Source organism: Erinaceus europaeus, chromosome 12, assembly GCF_950295315.1.
Source record: "Erinaceus europaeus chromosome 12, mEriEur2.1, whole genome shotgun sequence".
NCBI lineage: Eukaryota > Metazoa > Chordata > Mammalia > Eulipotyphla > Erinaceidae > Erinaceus > Erinaceus europaeus.
Window position 1 is genome coordinate 100963864 of NC_080173.1, and position 10964 is coordinate 100974827.

Below are 10964 nucleotides of genomic sequence, written 5' to 3' on the forward strand. Positions count from 1 at the left end.
TTTGTGGAACCAGAGTCTCACATGATTTCACCACTCCAGGCCACTTATGTCAGTCAGGAAGATAGAGGGAGAGAGGGAGAGAGAGAGAGAGAGAGAGAGAGCCACAGGACTGAAGCTTCCTCTAGTCCCTTTGTGGCTCCTGTGTGAGGCTGGAGCTTACACCTGGGTGAGACACGTGACAGTGCTGGAGGTAGCCTCTCTGGTCCACTCTCATGACCCTCTAACACTTCAACCCTCCAGAAAAAAAAACCACAGGAGCTTGGGTTCAACTGGGAGACCAAGTCAAGTGTCTGTTTGCTATCCCTATATCTAAAAACCTCATTCAAAAATGAGAAAAGATATGGATATGTCTGTGTTATGCCGTGTGTGTGTGTGTGTGTGTGTGTGTGTGTGTGTGTGTGTGTATAAGAAATGAAACTAAAGGACTGTCCCTGTGACAACCTTTATTAGAATCTTCAAACTTAGAGCACGCTAAAATCCTGGGTGTATTTCCTCCCTAACTTGAGGCCAGACCCTGTAAACCTAATACCTGTTTAGACACAAAAAGTGACACTCAATGCTTTAACAACTGGAAGAAAGTCTAACCTCACCAAATAAGGAAAGGACCACAAAAGCTGAGCAAGAGATGGGCTCACTTTAATGACGGCCTTTTTGGTCACAACCTGACCTCCCCTAGTCAGGGAACCCTGGGACTCCCCCACAGGCATGACGGGCCTAGACCTCTCACAGACCCCTCTCTCCTCCATCACTGGTCACTCCCATCAGGACCGTCAGCACACACCCTCCTGTGGCCTCTCCAGGACCTGCCCTCACTGCAGAGCAGCCATGGTGGGGACGCCCCACTCTGCAGGGAGGCTGGTCAGCCTGCTCTGCCCCTCGAGGAAGACGGATCCTGACATGAGAGCAGCCTGGAATGTTCCAGCTGTGACCGTGGACTGCGAGCTCAGACCTACAGGGACTCAGAGGCCACACAGGCTCCTGTGCTAATGTGAATAGACATGGGCCCTGGGTCAGGCTGATGGGGTAAATGGCTAATTTTATTCATAGATTTTATTCAAGTTTGGGAGCTACTCTCTGCCCTAATCCAGCTTTCTAAGCCTATTCTCAACTCTGACACCATCTTCCCAGACAATATTTTTAGCCCACCTGTACATTAGCTATCAAGCTCAAGGGGTCAGGAGCCCCTAGGACGTCACAGCTGAGGACGCCTTTAGAGAAAACAATTAATCAGAGTACCCCTCTAGGGAGGCTGCACAGAATAGGTAAGGAGAAAAGGTGTTACACCCGAGAAAAGGTCCAGAGCAGCAAACTCTTTTGCACAAACACAGGAGTGGGAGCAAAGGGTAAAGTAAAAGCATCTTGCTGGACAGACTGCCTGTTGAAACAGTGACTCAGAGCCCATGCTGATACAAAACAAAAACAAAAACAAAAAACCCAAAACCTAACAAATTTCAAACCTGTTTCTTTTTTAAAAATTTATTTATTTATTTATTATTGGATAGAGATAGAGAGAATTGGGTGGAGGGGAGATAGAGAGGGAGAAAGACAGACATGTACACCCCTGCTTCACCACTCGTGAAGCTTTCCCCCTGCAGGTGAGGACCAGGGGCTTGAACCTGGGTCCTTGTGCACTGTAGTGTGTGCGCTCAACCAGGTGCGTCACCACCTGGCCCCTCAAACCTGTTTCTTATGTTGAGTGACCCCACACAGAGTTTCCTCTAAGTGTTTCCATGTGCTACTCATTTCTTTATTTGCTTATTTGATAGGACAGAGAGAATTTTAGAGGGGAAGAGGAGATAGAGAGGGAGGGAGAGAGAGCCCACTTGTGAAGTCCTCCCCCAACCACAGGTGAGGACTGGGGGCTTGAGCCAGGATCCTTGAGCGCTGTGTCTACCAAGACACCACCACCCAGCCCCACCCACTTCCATGTGTTATTTACTGAGTATTATAGAATAGTATAAAAATACATTCATCCTTCAAAGGAAGTCTCCCCATGGGCTGGACTCTGGCTTCTGTAGCTAAGATGTTTCACGGTCATCTGATTATTACAGGACACAGAAATTCCCATGCCTATGTCTGGAGTTCTCACCTCTAGTGACAGGGCATTATTCCTTCCTTATTATCTGGACCTCTGAGCTCTCTGCCCTGGACATCTCTCTTACTTGCCTTGAGAGTCTGTGCTGTTGGGGCTGGGCAGTGGTGGACTTGGTTAAGCACACACATCACAGTGCACAAGGACCCGGGTTCAAGCCCCCAGTCCCCACCTGCAGGGGGAAAGCTTCACGAGTGGTGAAGCAGGGCTGCTGGTGTCTCTGTCTCTCTCCCTCCCTATCTCCTCTTTCCCTTTCAATTTCTGTCTCTATCCAATAAATAAAGATAATAAAAAAACTTTAAGAGAAATTCTTTGAGAGAGAAGGAGAGGGAGAGGGTGAGGGAGAGAGGGAGAGAGAGAGGGAGAGAGAGAGGGAGAGGGAGAGGGAGAGAGACTGTGGTCGTGGAGTAGAGTATGTTTGCCACCCAGCCACACGCCCCTGCGGTCCGCCCTTCAGAGCACATGCCTGTTGCTTGGTCACCGCCCCACAAGCCCAGCTCTGGCTGATAGTCCAGGTTCAGCTCTGCCTCAGAGCCTGGCTGGGAAGTCTAGGGGTTTGATGGGATCAATTCAACACCCACTAACGGCAGTTGCTAGAGACAGGGTGATATAGTCGTCTGGTTTCTTCCCTGAGTTAAGTAATTTGCTAGTACTTCCCCCCCATCATAACAGAAAAAAGGAACACAACTGTGACTATTCTAAGCGGGAAAGAAAAATGCTGACTGCAGTAGACAGAACTGCCATCGTCCCCTCACTGCTCCCTCCCCACCAAAAGTGTGGGAGGTCTGACTGCAACTCTATTGGGTCACCTGTTCCACAGCTGTGTGGGTGTTGGGTGTGACAGGACCCCATCTAAGACTCAGCTCTGTTCTGAACTGACCCTGTTTTCACCTCTGTAGAATGAGAATAGTTTGTCTGCCTTGTTTTTTAAAATTTATTATTTTTATTTATTTACTGGATCAAAACAGAGTGAAATTGAGAGGAAGGAGGAGGTAGAGGGGCAGAAAGAGACACCTGCAGCCCTGCTTCACCACTTGCAAAGCTTTCCCCCTGCAGGTGGGGACCAGGGGCTCGAACCCGGGTCCCTTGAGCATTTTAACATAGCAGGCCCCTGTGCCCTGTTTATTCACGCATTAAACAAACACACACCCAGGTTCCAGGACTAGCTCTTGGGCAGGACAGAGGGCATCTCGGCTTGAGGGAGCTACAGAGTGGCTGGGGATTCAGACACAGGCATCAGGAAGTCACTTCTGTCTCCTCTCCCTAGTCAACTAGAAATATCAAAGGAGACCACCTGGGACCGCACCAAGACAGGACTAGAACTACTTGGGAACCCACCAAATCACTGGAGAGTGCAAACACGTGTGGCTCGTGGACAGAGAGGAGCCTAAGGAGAGATTCCTGGGGCTAAAGCCCATATCTACTCCTGACAGGCTGGTAACAGTCCCAGTTTACTGGTTGAGGCACCACCTCCAGCCTGTTTTACCAGCAAAAAGACCGCTGAAGGGAGGAGAGGACTCTCCTAAGGCTCACCAAATGCAACTGTGAGTATCCATTGCTACTGCCCCTCAGAGGCTGGAGCAGCAGCTGGGAGGCCCCGTGCTGACATGGGGCGGTGTGTGAGTGTGTGTGTGTGTGTGTGTGTGTGTGTGTGTGTGTGTGTGTGTGTGTGTGTGTGTGTGTGTGTGCAGAGAACTGGCCGGCAACTCAGGAGAAGATCTATACTTGGTGTACTAGAGGTGGGGCTGTGTAGTGAGAACATTTCCACACTGTTCTCCTGATGAGTTGGAGACACGGTGAATAACTGCCACAGAATCCACCAAGCATAACTGGGACTGGTTTGGAGACTCACAGGGCCAAGTACTTCCAGCTTTGCCGGGAGAGCCTGAGGGTGCTTCTTCCCGAGCAAGTGCTCTCTGGGTTGGAGAAAACTCAACTGGAGCCAACCTAGGCTACTGCGTGGGAGAGGGATCAGGAACTCGTGCCAGGCTAGCGTTGCAGAAGAGAGACTCTGGGACTCTCGGAGCTGGAAGGCAATTCCAAGTGTGTTTAATCAGAAAAAGCAGCTGTATTTATACTCGCCAAGTAGGGTGGAAACAGGATGTGACGTAGAGAGGGTGGAGCGAAAAGAGAGTGGTGAAAATCAGGGTGTGTCTAGGAGAGGGGGCAGAGCCAAAAGAGAATGTGAACCAGTGGGATTAAACCAGTGCCCTGCAGGTAACAGTGGTTATGTAAATAGATCGCAGTGTTAAACAGGGGGAAGCTAGCGTACTGCCCAACACAGCTTGGCTTTGGCTGCTGGAAGAGAAGCTGAATTGAGCCCAGAGCTTTGGAGCCTCTGTGCATAACCTCTGTGCTATCTCTCCCCCACCCTGATTTATCTCTTGGTCAGGAGTGAGTGGTTAAGCTAAGAAGCCTATCTATAGTTAAAAAGTCCTCAGGCTTCCATGGCCTACAGGGAAGAAAAAGAACAAAAGAGGCTTTAACAGCCATTGTGCTTCAATTTAGGGATTGAGATAATATTAAAACAACTGTTAGTTTCTACAACTGTGAACTCTCTAAGTACCTTACTGATACAAGTCAATCCAGGCAAAAGTGGCCAGTAATTTGTAAAGGAAGTCACTTCTTTTTTTTTTTTTTAACTTTTGTTTTTAATTTAGTTTCCCTTTTGTTGCCCTTGTTGTTTTTTTAAATTTTTTTATTGTTACAGTTATTATTGTTGTTATTGATGTTGTTGTTGTTGGATAGGACAGAGAGAAATGGAGAGAGGAGGGGAAGACAGAGAGGGGGAGAGAAAGACAGACACCTGCAGACCTGCTTCACCGCCTGGGAAGCGACTCCCCTGCAGATGGGGAGCCGGGGGCTCGAACCAGGATCCTTAAGCCGGTCCTTGTGCTTTGCACCACGTTCACTTAACCCACTGCGCTACCACCCGACTCCCAGGGAGTCACTTCTGTGTGGTGAGTTTTAGTTTCATGGTGGAAGGGACGGGAGTTTGAGATGCCACAAAAAAAGGGGGGGAAGGGGCTTTTGAACCAGGCACGGGGGTCAACGAGTTCTCCCAAAGGAGGTAGCATTCCAAGCAGCCTTGAGGGAGTGGAAATTAACTCTTCAAGGAGATTCAAAGAGGGTGTTCTGAGCAAGGAAGAAGCTGGGGGAAGTACAGAATGTCGGCAGGGTTGTGGGCAGAGAACGAGGCTGACTGGGAGGAAATACTCAGACAGAGACCGGGACAATGGACTATTCTGAATCTCTAGAGATTGAACATGTATGAGAAACTCTAGAATAAGTCATGGAAAGCATTGTGAGCACGCAGTGTGAAGCGCAAGGACCGCACAAGGATCTGGGTTCAAGCCCCCACCCCACACCCTGCAGGGGGAAGCTTCACACATAGCGAAGGCGTCTGTCTGTCTCTCTCCCTCTCTGTCTCCCCCTCCACTCTCAAGTTCTCTCTGTCCTGTCCAATAAAACGGAAAAGATGGCTGCCAGGAACAGTGGACTTGTAGTGCTGGCACCAAGCCCCAGCAATAACCCTGGAGGATGGAAAAAAAAAAAAAGATTGAAAGAAAGGCAGGCAGGAAGGAAGCAAGGAAGAAAGGAGGAAAGGAAAGGAAGGAAAGGAGAAAAGAAATGAAGGAAAGAAGGGAAAGAAGAGAAGAAAAGAAATGAAAGAGGGAAAGAAAGAAAGAAAGAAAGAAAGAAAGAAAGAAAGAAAGAAAGAGAAAGGGAAGGAAAGAAAGGAAGGAAGGAAGGAAGGAAGGAAGGAAGGAAGAAGAAGGAAAGATAGAGAAAGCATGAAAGCATTGCGATAGTTGGTTTCCCAGGAGGATCCTCACTGAAGCTGAGTGACCAGTGCGCACATCTGTGTGTAATTGTCCCTCTCCAAGTCTAGGTCAGGGCTTGGCCGCAGTCAGCACAACCGGGTGGGGACAGAATGTTGTGGTTCTGAAGCTTGGTCAGAAAAGCTGCCTTGACCCCATTGGAGCCAGCACTTTGGAGAAAGGCCAGAACCATGCGGTAGGGACACGTGGAGAGCAACGGAGCCCCCCTCCCAACACTCAGTACTGACTCCTGCTCCCAGACAAAGCCGTCACATGACGGCAGCACCAGCCAAGCATGGGGTGATGACCTCATGACAGAGGGGGACTCAGAGCCATGTGACCAGGCTGTTCCAGGGCCTGACTCACAAAACCTGTCAGAGAGAATCTTGGAGAGAAAACGCTCACTCCACATAGCTGTGTACAGTGGTGGCCTTGGATACACAGAGAGTTGACTTACCCGTCCTTGGTTTAAAGAAATCAGAAGAGACAGACTAGCATCTTATAAACCCACACTGGAATTCCTCAGTGAATGCTGCAGCTTGGACCAGATGAACATGTCTGAGCTGTACCCCATTCACCATACAAATGTGGGGGCCATAGTTGTGGGCAGGAGGGAAAGGGGCTTATCAGGAAAGAGGGGTTCAATGCCTGTGTCCATCAGGGAAGCAATTATAGAAACCAAAATTCCCACCTTCGGCACCCCATAAATAATTGGGTCCAGACTCCCAGAGGGGGAGAAATGTGAGGGGAAGATGACCAGAGGGCTCTGAACCCCAACTCCATCGGCACCTGGAGAGAGAGGAGGAAAAAGGGAGGGAGATTCAGAGATAGTAGTAGGTGTAGGTGTGACTTAGAAAAGAAGACAAGGCAGGACCATAGGAAAATAGGCAAGTCTGTGTGAATCTAGACAGTTATAGAAATAATAGTCAACCCATATCTGTGTCCTTGGGAGGACCACTGCAATTTCCAATGCAGGGAATGGGGACACAGAACTCTGGTGGTGGGAATGGTGCAGAACTATGCCCTGTTATCACAGAGTGAATCAGTATTAAGTCATTAATAGCATTTTTAAAAAAGAAATAGTCCAACCTCTGTGGAGAACAGTCTGGAGAGCTCTCAGAAAACTAGAAATGGACGTACCCTATGATCCTGCAATTCCTCTCCTAAGGAGAGGAATAAATCCTAAGGAACCCAACACATCCGTCTCAAAAGATCTGTGTACACCTATGTTCTTGGCAGCACAATGTGTAATAGCCAAAACCTGGAAGCAACCCAGGAGTCCAACAACAGATGAGTGGCTGAGCAAGTTGTGGTCTATATACACAATGGAATATGACTCAGCTGTAAAAAATGGTGACTTCACCATTTTCAGCCGATCTTGGATGGACCTTGAAAAATTCATGTTAAGTGAAATAAACCAGAAACAGAAGGATGAATATGGGATGATCTCACTCTCAGGCCGAAGTTGAAAAACAAGATCAGAAAAGAAAACAGAAGTAGAACCTGAAATGGAATTGGCATATCTCACCAAAGTAAAAGACTCTGGGGTGGGTGGGTGGGGAGAATACAGGTCCAAGAGGGATTCAGAGGACCTAGTGGGGGTTGTATTGTTAAATGGGAAACTGGGGAATGTTATGCATGTACAAACCATTGTATTTACTGTTGAATGTAAAACATTAATTCCCCAAGGGGAAAAAAAAAAGAAAAATACTATTTAAACCTGTACTGTTCCTTTTTTTGAGACAAAGAAACTTTTGAAAGAGATTCAGTTCTCCTGCTCACTAGTGTAATAAAATTCCTTTCTTTTCACCATAAAAAAAGAAATAGATAAAATATAAAGCCTTACAACCAAAAAAGAAAGAAAGAGAGAAAAGAGGAGCTTCCAGGCTATGGCAACTGCCATGAAACTGTGGGTGTCAGCTGCAGAAGCCGGGACATGAGCAAACCTAGAGCCCCTTTCCAGTTTTCTGGTGTCAGAGAGCAAAACCTGAATTTTTATTTTATTTTATTTTATTTTTATCAGAGTACTGCTCAGCTCTGGCTTGTGCTGGTACAGGGTATTGAACCTGGGACTCTGGAGCCTCGGGCTGAGAGTCTGTCTGCATAACCATTATGCTACCTCCACCACCCATATGAAATGCTCTTAATCAAAAGCTTATCCCCTTCTGGTGAAGAGGACAACGTTCTCACAACATACTGGCTGCTTTATTTTTGGATGGGATGCCTTACTCACATCTTGCTGATTCCTGTTGAATGATCTCTCAGAGAAACAGCTCTGGCATGAAATCCAGCTTTTCCATAGCCCGGGCAGAAAGAGCCACAGCTTGGAGTTTGCTTCTGAGTCTGAAGGGGCTGCCCCTCACTGAGCACAGTGGTCAGCATGGCCTCCAGTGGGGCTGCACCCGGATCCATGAGCCTGAGAACCCTGACTAGACAGTCCTGGTTACGGCAGCGTCAACTCCATCTCCTCTCTGCGAAGCTGCCGCCCTTTCTCTCCCTCTCCCTCTCCCTCTCCCTCTCCCTCTCCCTCTCTCTCTCTTTCCCCCCCTTTTTCCCCCCCTCTCTCTCTCTTTTGCTTCCAAGGTTATTGCTGGGGCTCAGTGCCTGCACTATGAATCCACTGCTTCTGGAGGCCATTTTTCCCATTATGTTGCCCTTGTTGTTGGGCTTGTTGTAGTTGTTATTGTTATTGTTGTCATAGCTGTTGTTGTTGTTGGATAGGACAGGGAGAAATTGAGAGAGGAGGGGAAGAGAGAAGAAAGACATTTGCAGACCTGCTTCACTACCTTCAAAGCAACCCCCTGCAGGTGGGGGGCTGGGGGCTTGAACCAAGATCCTTAAGCTGGTCCTTTAGCTTTGCACCACCTGTGCTTAACCCGCTGTGCTACTGCCCAGCCTGTGCCCTTCCTCCCTTCATTTTCATTCTGTCCACACAGAAGCATCTGGTGAAACTGCAGAGAACTGGACTTCGATGCCCTAAATATAACAGCCCAAATATTCAAATATTCACTGATTGGGTGACTGCCATAAAACAGAAGGTTTGAAAAGCACAAGTTATTATTATTATTTTTTTTTACAAAGTCCCAATTACATATGCCCAATTTCACCACTCCCAGGAGGCTTCTTCATTCAGACAGACGGACAGCGAGAGGGAGAGACCCCGCACACACAAGGCACACGTCCCACCCTGTGGGCTATCTCTGTGGTCCTTCCTGACTTGATAGGCCCTGCAGCAGGGCAGTGTTCAAAGCCGGGCGGTTTTTCCTGCTCCATACTATGCCAGTCAGGGTTTCTTCCTCTTCACCTGCATCCAGGCTGGAAGGTGCCAGGAAGCTCTAGGGCCTTGTGGTGGCACACCCAGTAAAAGGCACATGTTACCATGCGTGAGGACCCAGGCTCAAGACCCTAGCCCTCACCTGTGGGGAGGGGGAGCTTCTTGGGTGGTGGAGTAGTGCTGCGGGTGTCTCCTCTGTCTTTCTCCGTCTTTCTTTCCCTCTCTATGTCTCTCAGCCTCTGCCAGAAATGGCCATTGGGACGGTGGAGTTGCACAGGCATGGAGACCCAGCAATAACCCTGATTGACAGGAACAGAGGAAGAAAGGACTGGGGAGATATGCAGAAGGACTTTCCTGCCTGAGGCTCTGAGGTTCCAGGTTGCATCCCAGCTACAACCATAAACCAGAGCTGAGCAGTGCTCTGGTAATAATACACCGATTTGAGACAGGCAGAGAGACAGGTAAAACATCACTCAGCCCCTCACTCACAGCCTGGCATCACTAGGAGTCCATGCTGAGCTCCTGCAGACGAGGAACACACTCCCCGTGGCTGGACCAGGAGCTGGGGAGCATCGTTCCCATCACACCCCATCTGCAAAGCCAGCCTGTTGCCACATGGCGGGAGAAGTCTGGCTCCTGGTGGAAGCCTGAACCTCCAGGACAGATGTGTTGGTGCCCATCTGCTGCACTAGATGGGTGAAAAGGAGAAACAGAGGAATTACCACCTTCCTTCTGAGTTCTGTTTAAAGAAATAAAGACGTGAAGCCCTACATGCCTGTCCCCTTGCTTCTCTTCTTTAAGCAGTGGAAGCATTTTAAAATGTCTTTCTGTTCTAAACTCTGCTTTGGTGACCCCTTACTATAAAATGACTGGCAAGCTTTAGAGTCTTTCATTACTATCATTTTTGGCTCCTCTGTCCCCCCTTCCCCTCTTTTTCTCTTTTCTTTTCTTTTCTTTTCTTTTCTTTTTCTTTTTTTTTCTTTGCCTCCAGGGTTATTGCTGGGCCTCGGTGCCTGCACTACAAATCCACTGCTCCTGGAGGCCCTTTTTTCCCATTTTGTTGCCCTCGTTGTTGCCATTATTATTTTTTTTCATTGCTGTTGTTGTTGTTGTTGGATAGGACAGAGAGAAATCGAGAAATGGAGACAGAGAGGGGAAGAGAAAGACAGACACCTGCAGACCAGTTTCACCACTTGTGAAGTGACCCACCTGCAGGTGGGGAGCCAGGGGCTTGAACCGGGATCCTTACGCCAGTCCTTGCACTTCACGCAATGTGCGCTTAACCCGCTACCACCCAACCCCCTCCCCTCTTTTTCCAGTCAGTTTGTTTCTTCTGAAAAAAAAAAAAAAGATTTACTTATTTTTTGCAGAGCACTTCTCAGCTCTGGATTATGATGGTGCTGGGGGTTGAACCTGGGACCTCAGAGTTTCAGGCCTGAGAGTCTTTTTACATAACCATTATGCTATCTTCCTAGTCCTATATTTACTTTATAAGTGAGAGAGGTGGTTATAGAGACAGAGAGATAGATACATAAATTGTGTGTGTGTGTGTGTGTGTGTGTGAGAGAGAGAGAGAGAGAGGGAGGGGGAGGGAGAGAGAGAATATCACTGTGGCACATGGTACATGCAGTGGCAGGAACTGGACTGAACTCTGGACTTGATGCCTGGAAACCCAGCACTGCACCTCTGCATCTCCGCCTGGGCTGCGTCATTCAGTTTCTTCATATTCTTCCCCCAAATTCACATGTAAGACCAGAGCCCCTTGTCTGTGAGTGAG

At 48.4% G+C, this 10964-nt stretch overlaps 1 long non-coding RNA gene across 1 annotated transcript; it reads left to right on the plus strand.

Moving 5' to 3' along the window:
- Nucleotides 1-3236: 3236 nt before the first annotated feature.
- Nucleotides 3237-9957, plus strand: LOC132541771 (uncharacterized). The gene is made up of 2 exons (XR_009552865.1): nucleotides 3237-3636; nucleotides 8850-9957. It is a non-coding gene; the product is annotated as an uncharacterized LOC132541771 (long non-coding RNA).
- Nucleotides 9958-10964: the final 1007 nt, after the last annotated feature.